We start from the raw sequence: 20139 nt of genomic DNA, 5'->3' as shown, positions 1-20139 counted from the left end.
TGACAATAAAGAACAAATGAATGTAGAATGAGCATAAGTTATATTGTTTTAGAAATGGAAACAATGTTTTAGAAATATAATAAGTTAAATTGTTCTACACCTTAGAATCTCATGCGTTTCACACCTAAGAAATTCAACATCAGCCCAATCTATTATATATAATAAACTAGGTTATCACCCGCGAACTTCGCGGGTAGAAAAATTTACTTTATATTAATCGAGTTATGTCATTAAATAAAATAAAAATACATGTTTTCAAACGTAATTTTTTTATAATTGTTTTAAATTGAAAGTTGTAGTCAATGGGTTGCGAGTAAGGTCAGAAATTTCGGGCAAGAACCGGAGGTAGAAACTTGCCTCTCTGAACGACCCATGAAACAAAAAAAAAACTTTTCTTTTTTATAATAAAATATACACATGAAGTTGTTCGAACCTGCAAAACAAACTCATTTAATTAAATTTAGAAGTTAATTAAAAGTTTAAATTAGAAAATATAAACAACAAAAACTTTATTCATTAAAATATACACATGAAGTTGTTAACCTGAGCTTCACCAACATCTCTGCATCATCGACATCGCAGAGTACATCCAAAATCATTTAACATCCTAAACCTGTAACAACCACCCAGATAAGAGACTTAATCTTCCAAGTACCTCGAATGGTTTGTCGGATCATTCAAAATCCAGTATGTTTAACGCAACTTCACTGCTCTATGAAACAATCGGCTCTGGATCTTTGGAGAATTCCTCAAATAGAGATATACATTGGTCATCTACAAAAATGGTTTATTAAGGTCAGAAACATCAAGTTTTTCATAAAAGTGTCCCGAGTCAACCCAACACAGCCGTTTTGACCCTAAAAACCATGTTTGACTACCTACCCAATATAGTCCATTTTCCACAAAATATTATTAAAAAGTATAGTAGATTTTAGAAGCATGGTTACCTTATATTTTTGGTTTTAAAAATGTGGCAACTCTCTCTCTATCCTCTTTTCTCTGTATTAAATTATTCTTTTTTCCTTTTCCTTTCAGTTTTTCGTTCAGAATATAATTCAGATTATAACAACCTCTCATTTTTTATACTTAAATGTGAATCTAATTGTTCAAACTTATTTGTCTACAATCAACAAAATCTCATATAACCAGCAATTTCATGCACAATCAAAGGTGTCACAATCAAACACAAACATAATTTAATCTACACATTTCTCAAAACACAATCTCTAACATCACTAACCTGTAGCAATTATTCAAAACCCTAACTAATGTGTTGTGCACTCACTAATATCTGCTACACATGTCTCACTTATTCATCTTCACAACTTCAAACACATCTTATCTAACACCTTATGCCAATCAACAAAATCTCATATATATATATATAAACCTTGAATATTACTCAAACACATCTTATTTAATGAATCAAAATAAAAACACATAAACCTTGAATATTACTCAATTTATGACTACTATCCCACAAAAAAAAAAAACTTTGTCAACAAATTATACTAACTTATGCAATGGTAAACCATAAAAATAACAAATTAATTTAGATGATTAGCCTTGCAGAAAACCCAAATCGGAAAAGTTTACCAGAATCGTTAACGAAAAAATCAGACTCAGATTGGGTTACTCAAGCGGATATTAATCACGAAAAAAATCAGACTCAGATTGCCATTACTTCAAAATTTAAATTTAAAATAATGATTGAATTCAAAATTTAAAATTTAAAATCTGAAAATCAAATCACTAATATCCAATCCCGTAAATCAAGCAAACTTATTAGAAAAGTCTAACCTTTCAAATTTAAATTCAATATACAGATTCGAAATTTAAAATCAAACACATTAATGGCAAACTTTCAAATCTAATAAGTTCTGTTCAAACTTATTTGTCTACAATCAACAAAATCTCATATAACCAGCAATTTCATGCACAATCAAAGGTGTCACAATCAAACACAGACATAATTCAATCTACACATTTCTCATAACACAATCTCTAACATTACTAACCTGTAGCAATAATTCAAAACCCTAACTAATGTGTTGTGCACTCACTAATATCTGCTACACATGTCTCACTTATTCATCTTCACAACTTCAAACACATCTTATCTAATACCTTATGCCAATCAACAAAATCTCATACATCAATCAGCAATACAATGCACATTCAAAGACCTCACAATCAATTTCAAACATCAATCAATATACAAAATTTCTCAAGGCACAAATTTTAATATCACTAACCTAATGCGCTACTACTCAATAATGTGTCGGTGCCATGAAAAAACATCATAACCTTAACTAATGTGTTAACTTACCAAGGCTCAAGGCTGTATATTTTCCAAATGTTGTTTGTCCGACGCATCGTCACAAATTTAACAACCGAGTCAATCAAATTATTAGTTAAAACCCAATAAACAAAGTATACTAATATCCAATCCCGTAAATCAAGCAAACTTATTAGGAAAGACTAACTTTTCAAATTTAAATTCAATTTACAGATTCGAAATTTAAAATCAAACACATTAATGGCAAACTTTAAAATTTAAATTTAACATAATAATTGACTTCGAAATTGAAAATTTAAAATCAAACACAATAATGGTTTATTCCAAAATTTAAATTTAGAATAATGATTAACTTCAAAATTTAAAATTTAAAATCTGAAAATCAAATCACTAATATCTAATCCCGTAAATCAAGCAAACTTATTAGGAAAGTCTAACCTTACCAAGCAAAACCAACCGACATGGTACCAATATACATATCAAAAAACAAACAACACCAACAAAACTGAACTAACCTGTTTTTGGTCGACGAACAATTCGAAAAATATAGGATCATAGTCCTCAATCGACTTTAATAACGAAGGAGCATTGTTTTCATTATCCATAACTGCAAAGGAAGTAACCATTGTTTAAAAAAAATATAACGGTAATCTATTTATAGAAACAAAGTCTATTTACAGAAACCGAATCATAATTTCGAATACAAAAATCATCTTTAACAACACTAATCTATTTATAGAAACAAAAACATATTTAAAAAGAAATTAAAGACATCTTTAAAGAATTAAAAACTAATTAAATACAAAAATTATAACTAAAATACAAAAAATTATAACTCACAAAACAGTGCAAGATATACCTTTTCTTCAACTTCTCATAGGAACCGATTCAATAGTTCCTTGTAGGGGAAGGAGTCTGAAAGAAGCTCTTCACCTAAAATTACAAAACACAAAAAGTTTGTGAGATATGCAACTCGAGTACAAAAACAATACTCAAAGACTCGAAGCATCCCTAAAATTACAAATAATATAGTCAAAGCATCTCATAAAAAACATCAAGATTTCAAAGCATACAAAATTTAAAATCAAACACAATAATGGTTTACTTCAAAATTTAAATTTAGAATAATGATTGACTTCAAAATTTAAAATTTAAAATTTAAAATCTGAAAATCAAATCACTAATATCCAATCCCGTAAATCAAGCAAACTTATTAGGAAAATCTAACCTTTCAAATTTAAATTCAATTTACAGATTCGAAATTTAAAATGAAACACATTAATGGAAAACTTTTAACTTTAAAATTTAAATAGAAACCTTAATTCCGGAAAAATTATCATACTAAAAATAAATCACTAAAATTTAAATTTGAGGTTTCAAAAAAAAATCATTAACAAAATTTAAAATTGCTCAAAAATATAAATTTAAAATTTGAATTCCGGAAATAGAAACCCTAATTCCGGAAAATAAACATACTAAAAATAATTCACTAACGAAATTTAAAATTGATCAAAATTTTAAATTTAAAATTTAAATTCCGGAAATATAAATAGAAACCTTAAAATTTTAAATTTGAGGTTTCAAAAAACGTAATACCATTTATTTATAGAAACAGAAACCTTAATTCCGTAAAATTATCATACTAAAAATAAATCACTAACGAAATTTAAAATTGCTCAAAATTTTAAATTTAAAATTTAAATTAGAAACCTCAAAATTTAAAATTTAAAATTTGAATTCTGAAAATTATATCACTAACATCCAATGCCATAAATTATCATACTAAATATAAATCACCATTTATTTGCTATAAGTTTAAAACAAAATAAAAAAAGATAAATATCAGTTTACTTAAAATATGATTAGTAATTAGAATACACATAAACGTACCAAAAATATGGTCATCTTCATCAATAAGCTTTAAAAATGAATGACTGTTGTGCAAGGGATGCATATCTGAAAAATATATATGAAGGTTTCTAAAAACGAAGGAGCATTGTTTTCATTATCCATAACTGCAAAGGAAGTAACCATTGTTTAAAAAAAATATAACGGTAATCTATTTATAGAAACAAAGTCTATTTACAGAAACCGAATCATAATTTCGAATACAAAAATCATCTTTAACAACACTAATCTATTTATAGAAACAAAAACATATTTAAAAAGAAATTAAAGACATCTTTAAAGAATTAAAAACTAATTAAATACAAAAATTATAACTAAAATACAAAAAATTATAACTCACAAAACAGTGCAAGATATACCTTTTCTTCAACTTCTCATAGGAACCGATTCAATAGTTCCTTGTAGGGGAAGGAGTCTGAAAGAAGCTCTTCACCTAAAATTACAAAACACAAAAAGTTTGTGAGATATGCAACTCGAGTACAAAAACAATACTCAAAGACTCGAAGCATCCCTAAAATTACAAATAATATAGTCAAAGCATCTCATAAAAAAACATCAAGATTTCAAAGCATACAAAATTTAAAATCAAACACAATAATGGTTTACTTCAAAATTTAAATTTAAAATAATGATTGACTTCAAAATTTAAAATTTAAAATCTGAAAATCAAATCACTAATATCCAATCCCGTAAATCATGCAAACTTATTAGGAAAATCTAACCTTTCAAATTTAAATTCAATTTACAGATTCAAAATTTAAAATGAAACACATTAATGGAAAACTTTTAAATTTAAAATTTAAATAGAAACCTTAATTCCGGAAAAATTATCATACTAAAAATAAATCACTAAAATTTAAATTTGAGGTTTCAAAAAAAAATCATTAACAAAATTTAAAATTGCTCAAAAATATAAATTTAAAATTTGAATTCCGGAAATAGAAACCCTAATTCCGGAAAATAATCATACTAAAAATAATTCAATAACGAAATTTAAAATTGATCAAAATTTTAAATTTAAAATTTAAATTCCGGAAATATAAATAGAAACCTTAAAATTTTAAATTTGAGGTTTCAAAAAACGTAACACCATTTATTTATAGAAACAGAAACCTTAATTCCGCAAAATTATCATACTAAAAATAAATCACTAACGAAATTTAAAATTGCTCAAAATTTTAAATTTAAAATTTAAATTAGAAACCTCAAAATTTAAAATTTAAAATTTGAATTCTGAAAATTATATCACTAACATCCAATGCCATAAATTATCATACTAAATATAAATCACCATTTATTTGCTATAAGTTTAAAACAAAATAAAAAAAGATAAATATCAGTTTACTTAAAATATGATTAGTAATTAGAATACACATAAACGTACCAAAAATAGGGTCATCTTCATCAATAAGCTTTAAAAATAAAGGACTGTTGTGCAAGGGATGCATATCTGAAAAATATATATGAAGGTTTTTAAAAACGAAGGAGCATTGTTTTCATTATCCATGACTGCAAAGGAAGTAACCATTGTTTAAAAAAAATATAACGGTAATCTATTTATAGAAACAAAGTCTATTTACAGAAACCAAATCATAATTTCGAATACAAAAATCATCTTTAACAACACTAATCTATTTATAGAAACAAAAACAGATTTAAAAAGAAATTAAAGACATCTTTAAAGAATTAAAAACTAATTAAATACAAAAATTATAACTAAAATACAAAAAATTATAACTCACAAAACAGTGCAAGATATACCTTTTCTTCAACTTCTCATAGGAACCCATTCAATAGTTCCTTGTAGGGGAAGGAGTCTGAAAGAAGCTCTTCACCTAAAATTACAAAACACAAAAAGTTTGTGAGATATGCAACTCGAGTACAAAAACAATACTCAAAGACTCGAAGCATCCCTAAAATTACAAATAATATAGTCAAAGCATCTCATAAAAAACATCAAGATTTCAAAGCATACAAAATTTAAAATCAAACACAATAATGGTTTACTTCAAAATTTAAATTTAAAATAATGATTGACTTCAATATTTAAAATTTAAAATATGAAAATCAAATCACTAATATCCAATCCCGTAAATCAAGCAAACTTATTAGGAAAATCTAACCTTTCAAATTTAAATTCAATTTACAGATTCGAAATTTAAAATGAAACACATTAATGGAAAACTTTTAAATTTAAAATTTAAATAGAAACCTTAATTCCGGAAAAATTATCATACTAAAAATAAATCACTAAAATTTAAATTTGAGGTTTCAAAAAAAAAATCATTAACAAAATTTAAAATTGCTCAAAAATATAAATTTAAAATTTGAATTCCGGAAATAGAAACCCTAATTCCGGAAAATAATCATACTAAAAATAATTCACTAACGAAATTTAAAATTGATCAAAATTTTAAATTTAAAATTTAAATTCCAGAAATATAAATAGAAACTTTAAAATTTTAAATTTGAGGTTCAAAAAACGTAACACCATTTATTTATAGAAACAGAAACCTTAATTCCGCAAAATTATCATACTAAAAATAAATCACTAACAAAATTTAAAATTGCTCAAAATTTTAAATTTAAAATTTAAATTAGAAACCTCAAAATTTAAAATTTAAAATTTGAATTCTGAAAATTATATCACTAACATCCAATGCCATAAATTATCATACTAAATATAAATCACCATTTATTTGCTATAAGTTTAAAACAAAATAAAAAAAGATAAATATCAGTTTACTTAAAATATGATTAGTAATTAGAATACACATAAACGTACCAAAAATATCGGGTCATCTTCATCAATAAGCTTTAAAAATGAAGGACTGTTGTGCAAGGGATGCATATCTGAAAAATATATATGAAGGTTTTTAAAAAAATAAAACGGTAAAGTATTTATAGAAAAACAATCAATATTCCTAAATCAACAATCAATAAGCTTTAAAAGATAATTTAATCAATTGAGAAACTTCCAAATTCAAAAATAAAAAGAAACGGTTTAAAAAAAATAAAAAATATTTATTTTTTAGAACCAAAATCAATATTCCGAAGACAAAGACATTATACCGGATGAAAAAATATCAGACCACTGTAAATCTTCATCAACACAATCAAAAAACATCGGACACAATCAAAACATATCATCATCAACAACAAACTAAAAGACTGTAAATAAAAATATGAGTAACATGAGAACAAAATCAAAACATCAACAAAATATCATTTCATATGATTGGAATCGGATAATGCAAAATCATCATCAACAAACAACGAAAAAAAAGAAATACCGAACAGAAAGGATAAAATCAAACCTACACAAACTTAAAAAAAAGAAAACAACTATAACATTTAACTAACCTCTGTTGTTTCACGAATGATCGGAGTCCGATTTTATCCAAGATTTAGGGTTCCACATGAAAAACAAAATCAACAAAAATCAGTAACTTTGATATATGTAGATGATGATAATAAAACCTCTAATCTTGATTTTGTTTGCAAAAAAAAAAAAAAAAACAGAAAGATAAATGTTCAATCGCTAGATTAAAGATACACAATAGATAAACAACAAATTAAAACAACATACCTTCAATTTTTATGATCAGATCTACAAAGTTTAGGACAAAGAAGACGTTAATAGCATTCGACACAATCTTTATAAAATCAAGTTTCTATAGAATTGAATAACATAAATAAAGCAGATTTAGGATCGATTGTGTAGATTACAATCATAAAACAAAGAAATCAGAAACAATAAAATAAAAAACATAGAAACATACCTTTGATTGGTTAATAGGATTGATTTGCGTGAAGAAGATGCTGTTGTAGAGATTTGGCTATGGTTTAGAATTGAGGATCTTGGTGGTGGTGATAGGAGAGAGGATGCAACTTAGTTTTTTAGGGTTTGTAAAGTGTGTGCAAGAAGAATGAGAAAAAAAAGGAAATATATACTATGACCCGAATTCGAAAAACCCGACCCAACTCAATTCGGATCCCGCCTTTTTTCCTTGGAATCGTGATTGTATAAAGCAAATTGGGATTTCCCTCCTAAACCAAATTGCCACATCAGCCTAGATGGCCAAAGACAAAGGACACATAGCCCAAATCCATCTCATTTATATATATATATAGATGTGTTAAATTTTGCTGATGTGTCAAGCTGGGAGGCCTCTAAATTGTGCATTTTGGCGGGAAAACTTCCGGGTCTTTTTTCTTAAGGTGAAGCCCCGAATTAGTCTACCCGACCCATAAATTCGGATCCTATAATACCTTCTTTTTTTTCCATTCAGCTTCTCACAAGGACAATCAATACCTAATTTCTCTCAAACCCTAGGGCGATCTCCTCCTTCAAGCTTTCTGCCGATCAATCGACTTCAACAAGGTTCTGAATCGATTAATAGATTTCTGGATCTGATTATAAAATGGAGGATCAAGAGATGGTGGTGAAGCAGATGTGTAAGGTATACACCCTATAGTCATCAAATCAAGATCTATTAAGGTTTGTGTTGATTTCATCTTCTAACAAATGGATCGTATTTATCTTCTTTCTCACACAGCAACAAATGACAACCTAATTTCTGCTGAACCCTAAAACCCACCATCGCAAATTTGCTTTGTCTGTTCTTGATCGATTCCTCTTTGATAATCGAAGGTATGCTCTTAATTCCATTCCACCTATGATTTTTATTGTTAATCTATTCCTTTTCATATATGGAAATCGTGTAATATAGTTTTATTTTGTTTTTGATACGTTAAAGGGTTATCATAAGATTTTAGGGTTCTGATGAATCTGATTTGATTTCCTTCGGATATACATGTTCATAAGACTATGGTTTACTTTAATTTTGGTTGGTCTTTTGTGAAGTTTATTATGATTAGCGAAGTTGTATAGATATTGATTGAGACTTGTGTTGATTTAGGAGATGAAATTGATGATTATTGACTTCAGGTCCACATATAGAGACTGAGTGTTAGATGTTGGAACCGGACTTGAAAAATTCGAAATAAAATTCTCCTTCTGTCATGGCAATCTGAAGATTTCAAATCCGTTTCTCAATTGTCGTTCTTTCATTCGGCATTTCGAACAATTACGATCAGTTTTTTGATATGATTTATTTCTAATCTAAAGTCTGGATGGTGAATCGATATTCATTATATAGTTCTAATTATTTCCAGTCATTATAAAGTTCTAACTATTCCCAGGAAGCACTAACTATTCCCAGGAAGCACTGCACTGGATGCTGTTCATGTTATCAAAAAGAACCAAGAAAATGCTTTTGCAATGCTAGCAGCAGTAATGTGACATTTTCTATTGTTGATAATGACAACCATGTTGAACCAGTTATTGATGAAGGTATATGTGTATATATTGTTTATTATTTATGCATTTAATTAGTTCCGAAACTGGTTTTATCTTGGACTATATCCTGGAATTATCAATGTATTCTACATCTTTTTAGTGAGCTGAACTGGTTAGTACAAACAATACTTTTAGTCAATCATGCCTTTTATGTTGTGATCATAGACTTCAGTCCCAAAAACAAGCGGGTATGTGATATATGTGAGGAAACCAACCATTTGTATCTTATTACTATCTATAATTTATTTTTTATTATGTAGCGTATAAATCATATATTGAGTATGCTTTGCAGTCAAATATGGCATCATCACCAGATTCTATATTGCAATCTTATCAGCGTGTTACCAACATCTCTTACTTCAACTGATCTCATGTTAGATAGCGTGCAGAAGATGCTGGACTCTGACGGGTCATGTATATTGCACAACATCAAAACTAGAATATGGATAGTAGGTAATATCTTGCAAAACTCTCTTCAAAGTTTGATCACCATTCATTGTTACTTGAATCAGATATCCTTTTCTTATTCTCCCAAATGGAATGTTACGTTCAGATTTACAGGTTGTTCGGTGCCCTATATGTGACCTGAACACATGTGATGGTGAGAAAATACTTATGAAAACAAAATTTTGAAGTTAGAAACTCAACAGTGACAAGAACCAGTTGTACTCTTAATCATTTGTTTTGTATATGGTAGGAACAATGTAGGTACTGGATGCCAGACACTTGGAGCTCTTCCTCAATGACGGGTTCGTAAATGGAAGCTGGGAGTACGAGCTGGTAGGATCTCATGATATCAAAAGACATGTAAACAATGCATTTGATGGCATTTTGGACTCAAAACACTTTAAGAGTCCATACACAGCTGGTAAATGTTATTTCATTGTTTCTTACCAACTAATCTCATCAACTAATCTTGTGGCATTTTGGCATTTTGGTCTGATATTTAGGTTTATCGTTCAGTTTAAGAGGTTTGAATCTGTTTGATTGTTGGGATTTTTTGGTTTAAAAACCTGTAAAAACAATTTTTTTTAATTTTATAGGACCTATAGAGACGACATGTTGTCTCTGTAGGTAGGTGTGAATGTTTTTTTTTTATTTTTGAAAGTAAACCTATAGATACGACATGTCGTCTCTATAGGTGAAAATGTTTTTTAAAAGAAAATCCTATGGAGACGACATGTCGTCTCTATAGGGTTTAAAGGTTTTTTAAATTTTTTTTTCAAAAAAAGCTTATAGAGGCGACATGTTGTCTCTATAGGTGAAAATATATATATATATATAAATATATATATAGGACAAAGATCCGTTAGGAACCACCCTTTATTGCGAGAACCGCGAGAACCAGTGTGAACACAAACAGTAATACCTAAAAAAATCTAAAAAACACCCAAAAATTTTTTTTTTTATTTTTTTACTATTTTTTATATAAAAATCGCTACTTTTAGTATCCAAAAAAAAAAAAATTTTTTTTTAAATTTTTTTTTTTTTAAAAAATTTTTTTTTTGGCTACTAAAAGTAGCGATTTGAACATAAAAAATAAAAAAAAAATTTAGATTTTTTTTTGATTTTTTTTTATTTTTTTAGATTTTTTAGGTTTTTTGGGGGTTTAGTTTTTAGCATTTTAGCTTGGGGGGGGGGGGGGTGGGGGGTTTAGGTTTTTGGGGGTGGGGGAGGGGGGTTTAGGTTTTTTTTGGGGGGGGGGGGGGTTAGGTTTTTTTTAGGTTTTTTGAGGGTTTTAGTTTTTAGCATTTAGCTTTGGGGGGGGGGGTTAGGTTTTTTTTTGGGGGGGGGGGTGGGGGGGGGTTTAGGTTTTTCGGGGGTGGGAGGGTGGGGGTTAGGTTTTTTTTAGGGTTTTTTTAGGTTTTTTTAGCTATTTTAGCTTGTGTTCACATTGGTTCTCGCGGTTCTCGCAATAAAGGTGGTTCTCGCATGAACCTTACCCTATATATATATATATATATATATATATATATATATATATTTTAATTTTTGAAAGTAAACATATAGAGATGACATGTTGTTTCTATAGGTGAAAATGTTTTTTAAAAGAAAATCCTATTGAGACATGTCTTTTGGTGAATTTTGTTTTGAATTTGACCGTAAAAGGTGTAATCAAGATGAATTTTGACCTTGTGAATTGTTATTTTCACTGCAAATATAGAACCTGTGGATTGTTTATCTAAATTTTTATGTTTGTTTTTTGAGTATAGTGATATGGCAAAGAGTTTATTCAAGCAAGAACATGATCTTGGTAAGTGTTTCCTTTGTTATATTGATATTATGCCCGGTTCGGACCAATGGCGGACCTAGAAAAAAAAATTGTTCATGGGGGGCGATTGGGTGGCTTAACCAAAATTTTATGAGGAGCGATTTAGATTTTAGCGTAGAAATAACAGTAAAAAAATTGTTCATAGGGGGCGATTAGGATTTTACCCTAGGCGTTGCCGAATTGGTCATGAAATGACCTCCACAGGTACATAATACTATAGTTTGGATTTCTATTTGACTCCTTTAAATAAAAGATACCCCAAATCGACCCATGCATATGTAAATGGGTCAAAACATGTGTACCGTTGAGTTGTAATTAATGATATAACATATTGTTCGTTTTTTAGGAGAAAGTTGGTGTGAAATCGATCAGAGACGAAGAATTTGAGCTTATGTCAGCTCTTTACAGTCAGCATCATCAGTCAGGCACTCATTTTCGTTACAAGATCGTGAAGCTGGTCGTTTGTTGAACGCCCCGGTCTTCTACTCCTCACCGCCTTTTTTATAGCTCAGCTGGTGAGTTTATTTATATTTATATAACAGTATTTATAACGAAAGTAAATGTGACGCTTTTAGGGGCAACAATCAAATGGACAAAAGGCTGAGAGGCATCGATTTTCTCATTATCGCGAGAAGGATGAAGGGGGGCAGCGACAAACTTGGTTCTGATTGGAGTTTTAAGGGCAAGTTTTTATTGAGTTTTCTTTTTCTTATTGGCTCAATTGAAGCCATAACACATACGCTTCAGAATTTTCAATGATAACTTCGAATTTTTTGAATTAGGGTTTGTTTTGAATGTTATTTTGTTTTCAGTGACTTTGATGTTGATTTGTGGATGTCGGCTTTTGTTTGTTGATGGGAATGAAGCAGAAGCTGGTCCCATCATATTAACCACTATAGGATGCAAGAATGGAGAACCAAAACAGGTATGCCTATCTTTGTATAAAGTTTTGTGTTAAAATCGCATAACTGATCTGAATATTAGATTTGGTTTTTAAAAGCGAGTCCTATTTGTCAACTGAAATCACGTAAAACATCTTCCGATCGTTAAACAACTTTATATGGATTATTAAAAGTATTTGGTGGTTAGATGAGATGAGCTAGAGATGACAATTTTGATTTTTGACCCATTTGCATATACATGGTTCAGTTGGGGCTGTAGTTTTTTAATGGGTATAAAATAGCTGAAAGGAAATGGCCTAATTGGTATGTGAGGTGTATTTTTTAATGCATTAAACTTCCCAAATTGTTTCAGTTTTATGTGATTATGATTGAAATTATTTAGTTTTTATGATCAAGTTTGATTGGTCGGGAATTCGCTGTTGTAAAGCAGGCATTAGTTACACACTTGCTGTTTTATATTTGTTTTGAACAATGACAATATCAGATTGGGAAGTCTTCAGCGAGATTCTTAGGAAGACACATGTTGTGACCACACCTGGAGTTAGGGGTGTGCACGGTTTGGTTCAGTTTTTGGGTAAAATCAAAACCGAAACCGAAATGTCGGTTTTTGGCTTTTTAAAACCGTTCGGTTTCAGTTTTTTCGAAATAACAGTCTTTTGGATCAAAATCAATGGTATTGATTATTTGTAAGAATTATTAAATGTTAAATATGTAACATGAAATATCGATAAAGTGGAAGTGGTTATTTGTTTTTGTACAAGAGAATTTTTTGTTTTTCCGTTAAAGGGTGTTTGAGGTGTTCTATTTGAATCGAGTAGCTGTGAGTTTTTTGGATGAATTGAGTGTATTTAGAATTATGTGCAGTAAAATGTGAAAAATCAGTTTAGTGTAAACTGATGCAAACGACACATGTTTACTTTGATATTATTAACTTATTACATATAGTTAATCCCTTTTATATTGTGGCTGCACTTAAAATTTTTATTTGGGAAATTTTACATATATATATATATATTATAATGTGAAATCAAGTTTAAATATTTTTCTCATTCTCTCTTTGTTTGTGTACGTGTAGTGCCACCATGGCCAACAAAAAATACAGAAAAATTTAGTTAAGCATCATCTCTATGTCTGTCTCCAATCAATCATGTTCTCATCAACGAGCATCGTCTAACAAGGCATAATGGTTTGTAACTCATTCTTTAAAATTAATCTCATTCATCCTTAATATTTTTTTCTTCTTTGTTGTTATTATGTTAAAACTCATCATACCTAAACCAAGCATGAAGCATGTTAATATTTGTACTTTACTTTGGAAGGTCAAGTAAAACACCAAATTTGTCTTGTAGCATATGAGTTTTTGAAGCAAAATGATAAGATGGTATAATGGGTAGCTCAAGCGAGTTGGGTTTTGATACGAATTGTTGAATCGGTCCAAACAAATTCGAAGGGGCTGAAATTAGTTTTTTTTATAGAGATTCATTAGTTTCCTTTTAAGTTCTAGCATTTGATATCTTTTTAATAAGTCTCCCCAAATCTTGAATAGTAGTTCTATGAGCGATGTTTGCCTCTTGAAAGCACACTAAATTTTGTAATCATCTGTATATCAATTTTTATTAGTAACAATATCCATTTTGTTCGTATTAAATTAGTGTATATTTATGGTGACATTACAGTTTGGTTTAGATGTTTTACATTAGTGTTTCTTAGGCTATAGGGTGTGGTCATAATCCTCATGATTACCATGACCCTCCACATCAACGCCATGTCACCTACTTCTAATCCATCATCTAAAACCACTACCCTAAGGGTGTGGTCATGACTCAAACCACTATTATCTTACTTTAATTTATTTTTGTGAAAAGGAAAGAAAATATTAAATATGGAAAGTAGGCTCATGGTTGCCATGGTTTAATCCATGGGAATGATGGTGGATGAGACAAGGGGGTGGTGTAGCAATCCATTAATGGTCCTACGTGGCGATTAATGACCCAACCATGCCCCTCACACCCTATAGCCTTATATAATACAGCATGAATGCAATTACTAACCCGATCATGTTAATGGATCGGGTCATATTCGTTTAATTGTTTCATAATTAATTAATTTCTTTCCAGTTATTGTGTAAAATTTAATTTAGTAGTTTGGATTTGAAATTTGAATTGGACCTTATTTTTGAAGTCAAAGATCGTGATTGACTCAATTGATGAGATTGTTTGGTTTTTTTATGGAAGTGATTGGGGTAGATAATTAATTATCCGTCTTATTAATAATCAATGTGTTAGTTATTGTTACATTTATTTTTAAAATAATAATCTAAATATTTTAACAGTGATTATGAGTAGAGATGACCTCGGTACCGAAAATCCCAAAAAAGTGGGTACCGGTACCGGTATCAAATATACATGGTACGGTTTGGTTCGATACTGGTACCAGTATGGTACCGGTATTTGAGGGTAAAAAACCAGTACCGAACCGGTACCGTACCGGACCAGTACCGAAAATGTCAAAAGTCGGTACCGAAAATGTACCCGGTTCCGTAAATTCGGTACCGGGTAACATTTGCTCATCCCTAAATAGGAGGTCGTATGCATTATTGATTGACTTTGCGACTTTTAATCTTTTTCTTTACAAGAAAGACCAAATAGTGATTCGGAAAGTGTACTTTCTCTATCAACACAAAGGTTACTATGTGCATGTCGTTTTAACCCATTTAATTTATACTTGGCTATTATGACGTTATAAAATGTGTACGGGTCGTTTAGTCTCATCTCACTACATCTTGATTATTATACCTTCATAAAGTGCGATGTGATAGCTGATTATGCTATCAATAGTAATGATTGTCTCAATACTCTGCTTCAAGTAATGTATTACTGTGTTATTTTTTGGTTGCAAAATCTAGGAAAAGATTCATAAAATCAAAGCATTCTAAATCAACTTTTTATTTTTTATTTTTTATATCCTTCATATATTTCTTTTGCTTTCTATCTGATTGACCTGTTTGGTCGAATATTTCATATGTCCTTTTGGTAATATTATTTATCAACTGTAGTTATACTTAAAAAAGATAAAACCGATGTATAAAGATGTAAAAAAGGTATATCATATTATATTGAATATTGGAAAAACACACCTGCTTTTTAGTTTGGATTTGTTTTGGCTTTTGGAGATATTATTAAAAAGCATCATATTCAAAAGTAGTTGTTCGTAATGTATTCTGATTTAACTAAAAGTGGTGCTTCCTTTTCTTTTATTTCATTTTTTTGCATCTTTTTAATATGTATCATATCATATAAGGTAGTTCATGTATTATATATAATAGTATGGTGCACATAATAATGTATTTATAGCTTACCGTTGTTTGAAGCACATGTTGTTTAATGCTTAGCTTCTTTTGACATATTATGGTGGAGCGTGACAACCTCTATTGCAGCTATGGCAGACATTCCTTTGACTCTATGACTCCAAGATCTTATTTTGTACCCCCACCTTACTCTTGGTGGTGTGGCAAGTTAAGACCAGGAACAAGTAAAAATTGCAACTAAAGGATATTGTACTTAGGCTTTTTCAGGTATATTCATAATGTTTAGTACAAGCAGCAACTTTAATTTTTTTATATGTGAAGTTTGGGGAACTAAAGTGTTTTATTAGTTTGATTTTGTTCGATTTAACTTTGGATTTAAATCATATATATATATATATTTTTCAGATTATGGACTCATAGAGTTCATTGTTAGTGAGATATGTGAAGTCTTAAAGGCGCTTCCCAACCGTATGGCAACTTTCTATCTGTGAATCGGGGTTTAGTTATATTTGCAGTTTTAAATGTGAATTGGGGTTTAATCGAAGAGCTTGATCTATGCCGAAACTTTGTCATACAACAAACATTGCTTTGTCTCAGATCGGGTGAAACAGTGTACGTACGGCTTTTGGTGGGATTGGCTATGAAAAAGACTACCAGATTCAGATGGATACAGAAGTAAATGAATTGGGTTTATTGATGAGAATTATATAAGAGGTGTGGATCGATCAAGGAAATGATACATGGGCGTGGGATCTGAATTCAAATGGGTTCCCGGTAAAGTGTATAAAAAACAGAATTTGTGACACCAGTATGATGACACGCTGGCTTATGCTTATTTTTGGAATAATTGGGTTCCAAAAAAAAGTTGTGATTCTTAGATGTAGTGCGGTACTAGATAGATTGCCTAATCTGGATGCTCTTGCGAGATGAAACATCTTTTACGACTCAGATTTGTGTCCGGTTTATGGCGATTCAAAGAAGATAGTGGAGCACACATTGTAGTATGTTTTTAAGTAAATATATGTGGGTGGAATGGAGATTGTTCAGAGTAGAACAATATTGTTGTATGTTTTTATGTAAATATATGTGGGTTGGATTGTAATTGAGAGACAATATGCAACTGTTATTTTTTTAATGGGGTTTTAAGCGAATACGCTGGCCCAGGTATATAATACGAATTATGATGGTCTTAAAAAAGATAGGGTTGTTTCTTTTTCTAATTCCTAAGTTTGATTATGATTTTGAGATATATGTTTTATAAAACGGACCATTGTAATAAAATTAATAAAATATTAATATACTTAAAAATAGAGCGACCAGGGTACCACGGGTTATAACCTAGTAGTAAATATTTATGATAACGCATCTACATTGAATTGTTAAACAACTATTCTGACCTATTAGTAGGCCCATGTAGCAAATAGCAATAACAACCAAGTAACCAACTCTTGTTCTCTACTTGGCTTTTATTGTTATAACCATGGTTGTAGAAATCGCTAGTCGCTAGTCGGCCGGTGGGCTGAGGACTAGCGATTAATTGTGATTAACCGGGGATTAACCGGATATAATCGGGATTAATTATAATTAAACGGAAATTAATCGGGATTAATCGGTGCCTAGTCGGGATTTTTACAACCATTTATAACCATTTATGTTAGGATCCGAGGCTGTCTGTGATTGTGCTTGTTTGTATGAATTGAACATTCAGAGTATATGAAATGATGTAAAGTGCAGCGGAATTGTATACAAACTTTGTTAAACACAATCAAAGGAGAATATAGTTTGATAAACAATTGCTTTTTCATAGAGTCGAAAGATTACATTAAACGCAAAAGGTTACAATGCAAGCTTACAGACTAAACTCCCCCTCAGCCTGATACTCCAGGGTTGGTTGCACAAGATGAAAGGATTGGACTGGAGAAGAAGAAACCACTCAGTCAATCAAATGTAACAGTACAGAGTACTGTTACATTTATAGGCAGTCCAAACCACTGGGCATCTCAGCTGACGTCACCATGAAAGCGACATCTAACAGACTAACAAACCCTATCTACTGTTCTACAACTACTGATCATATAAACTGATTATACTTAAAACACTGATGTATAAACACTGATTCTTCATTCCACTGTTGCAGTCGACCACTGATGTTTGAGCATCAGTGCTTTCTTCAAAGGGTGATCAGGCCTTGAAAGAGCAGTACTTTGGTTCTTCATCAGTGCATGGAATTCATCAGTAGATTTAGCTTCAGCCTTTAAACTTTATCAGTGCTTTGGCTTTACATTACATAAAGAGAATGGAAACTGCTGCTGCATCCTTCCACTGTTGTGAACCCAGCAGCACTTGTCATGATCAGCAGTGCTTGACTCAAGGCAGTAGATTGGGCAGCAGGGCTATAGTTCTTCATCAATCTTTGACTTGATCAGTAGCTTCCAGGAACAGCAGTTGTTGATAAGAGCAGTACTTGGAGCATATCAGCTGTTAGGATCACTTTCAAGGGGAAAGTTTAGTGCAAACTGCGTCTTATGATGAATCCACTGTTCTGAACCAGTTTTGGCTTTACATCATCTGTTCCTCTGGTAGGGTTTAATCCCAACAATCTCCCCCTGGAACAGATGATGCCAAAACCCTTCATTATTCTGGATCTTTATTGCTCATCAGGAATTCCCTGACTTGTCCTTTGAATTGTAATTCAAAGTTCATGGAATCTGTGTCATCCTCATCCCTGCACAGTGTAAGCTCAAGGAGATCTTACAAATCTTCAACACCCAGGCCGAGTGTTGTTTCCCTTGATATATGCTTCACTTCACCATTGGACCTGAGCAAAGTCAATACGTGGGTCTTTTGATCAGACATCCACTTTAGTATTTTTGAGTCCAGTGGGTTTCTTGGGAGAGGTTTATTTGAATGATGAGTTTGGAGAATGATGCCTGGTAATGACAACTTTGAGCAGTGTCTTGAGATTTTGCTGTTTCTTGTAGTTCTGCTCTAAGTGTCTGAAGAACCATTTTTATGATATATTTCTCTGAAGCTTGGTCTTCTTTTGGTATTTCTGCATCCCTCTGCTTTGTTTCCTTCTTTGATAAAGGATGGCCGCAGGTGGTGTTTGTGATGATGATGATGTTTTAGATGTGGCAGTGTGTAACACCCCAAAAATGGGTTTGGTAATTAAACCACGTTACTAGTGACGACGGGTAAAATACCGTTAGTGGTAAAAATTAACCCGGTTAATATTAGGATTTAAATAAATAAATTTGATGTTAATTAAAAGAGGATAAATACTTTGAGGAAAACAAAGTATATAGAAGGCCCGAGCTAACAGGACTTAAAATAAAACGGGTTATGACTACCCCGAACTCACTAAGTTAAACTAGCAAAGTTTAACCTAGTTAACAAAACAAAGTATTATTGAAAATAAGTAGGTTGTAGCCTACTTACTAGTTAACAAAACTTGAGGGGCCAAAGGTGGAATAATCTAAAAGATTATTTACTAAAATCAAAAACAAAACACACACACACCTAGTGTGTTCGTGAACGACCAGGAGAAGGCTCCAAGGAGAGCCAAAACCCTAACTCCAACAAATCAACAAATTGAAGCTCAAATCAAGACCCAAATCGATGCATGAACACATATAAATGATCACTAGTCGTGGGGATCACAAGGTATGTCGAATTTTAAGATTTGGTGATACTTTGAGATTATGATGAACAATCATAATCGAAATTCTGGAATGAATATTGAATCTATGAGTGCTATTGTGTTGAAATCTTTGTTTAGAGACAAACCCTAGTTGAAAACTTGGAGAATTAGTGTTAAAACTAGGGATTTGATAATTAACCTATTATGTGCTAAGTGGGTTTTGATTATGTAGTGAAGATGATGGTTTACACATGTTTAAAATCATCATAGTTGCTAGTAGAAACAAGATACTTGAGATGGGTTTTTATGATATGATGATGTTAGTGTCAAACTTGTGATTAGAATCATCATATTAGTTAGTAAGACAAAGTACTTGAACAATTTAGGTGTTTGGGTACATAAATCATATTTACCATGAAATGGGTTTTTATATGATATAAAAGAATTGA

The 20139-nt window shown here is 30.8% G+C and overlaps 2 long non-coding RNA genes across 9 annotated transcripts; one reads left to right on the top strand and one right to left on the bottom strand.

The window, feature by feature from the left end:
- Positions 1–2785: 2785 nt before the first annotated feature.
- On the bottom strand, positions 2786–7676 carry LOC110940652. Its single transcript, XR_002593380.2, has 4 exons — positions 7571–7676; positions 6993–7060; positions 5969–6042; positions 2786–2906 (listed from the first exon to the last, which is right to left on the bottom strand). It is a non-coding gene; the product is annotated as an uncharacterized LOC110940652 (long non-coding RNA).
- Positions 7677–8488: 812 nt separating this feature from the next.
- LOC110882409 lies at positions 8489–14465 on the top strand. 8 transcript variants are annotated; one of them, XR_004883226.1, is made up of 9 exons: positions 8489–8670; positions 8767–8861; positions 9433–9563; positions 9830–10022; positions 10123–10170; positions 10267–10437; positions 11783–12045; positions 12188–12766; positions 13819–14465. It is a non-coding gene; the product is annotated as an uncharacterized LOC110882409 (long non-coding RNA). The 8 variants fall into 8 exon arrangements; XR_004883227.1 differs by lacking the exon at positions 11783–12045 and having other exon boundaries at positions 8492–8670; positions 12188–12318; positions 12417–12766; positions 13819–14460; XR_004883222.1 differs by lacking the exon at positions 11783–12045 and having other exon boundaries at positions 8494–8670; positions 12188–12356; positions 12417–12766; positions 13819–14457.
- Positions 14466–20139: the final 5674 nt, after the last annotated feature.

The sequence above is a fragment of the Helianthus annuus genome, chromosome 16 (assembly GCF_002127325.2).
Source record: "Helianthus annuus cultivar XRQ/B chromosome 16, HanXRQr2.0-SUNRISE, whole genome shotgun sequence".
NCBI classification, from domain to species: Eukaryota; Viridiplantae; Streptophyta; class Magnoliopsida; order Asterales; family Asteraceae; genus Helianthus; species Helianthus annuus.
The sequence above is the reverse complement of the archived record's forward strand: the minus strand, read 5'-3'. Positions and strand labels throughout refer to the sequence as shown.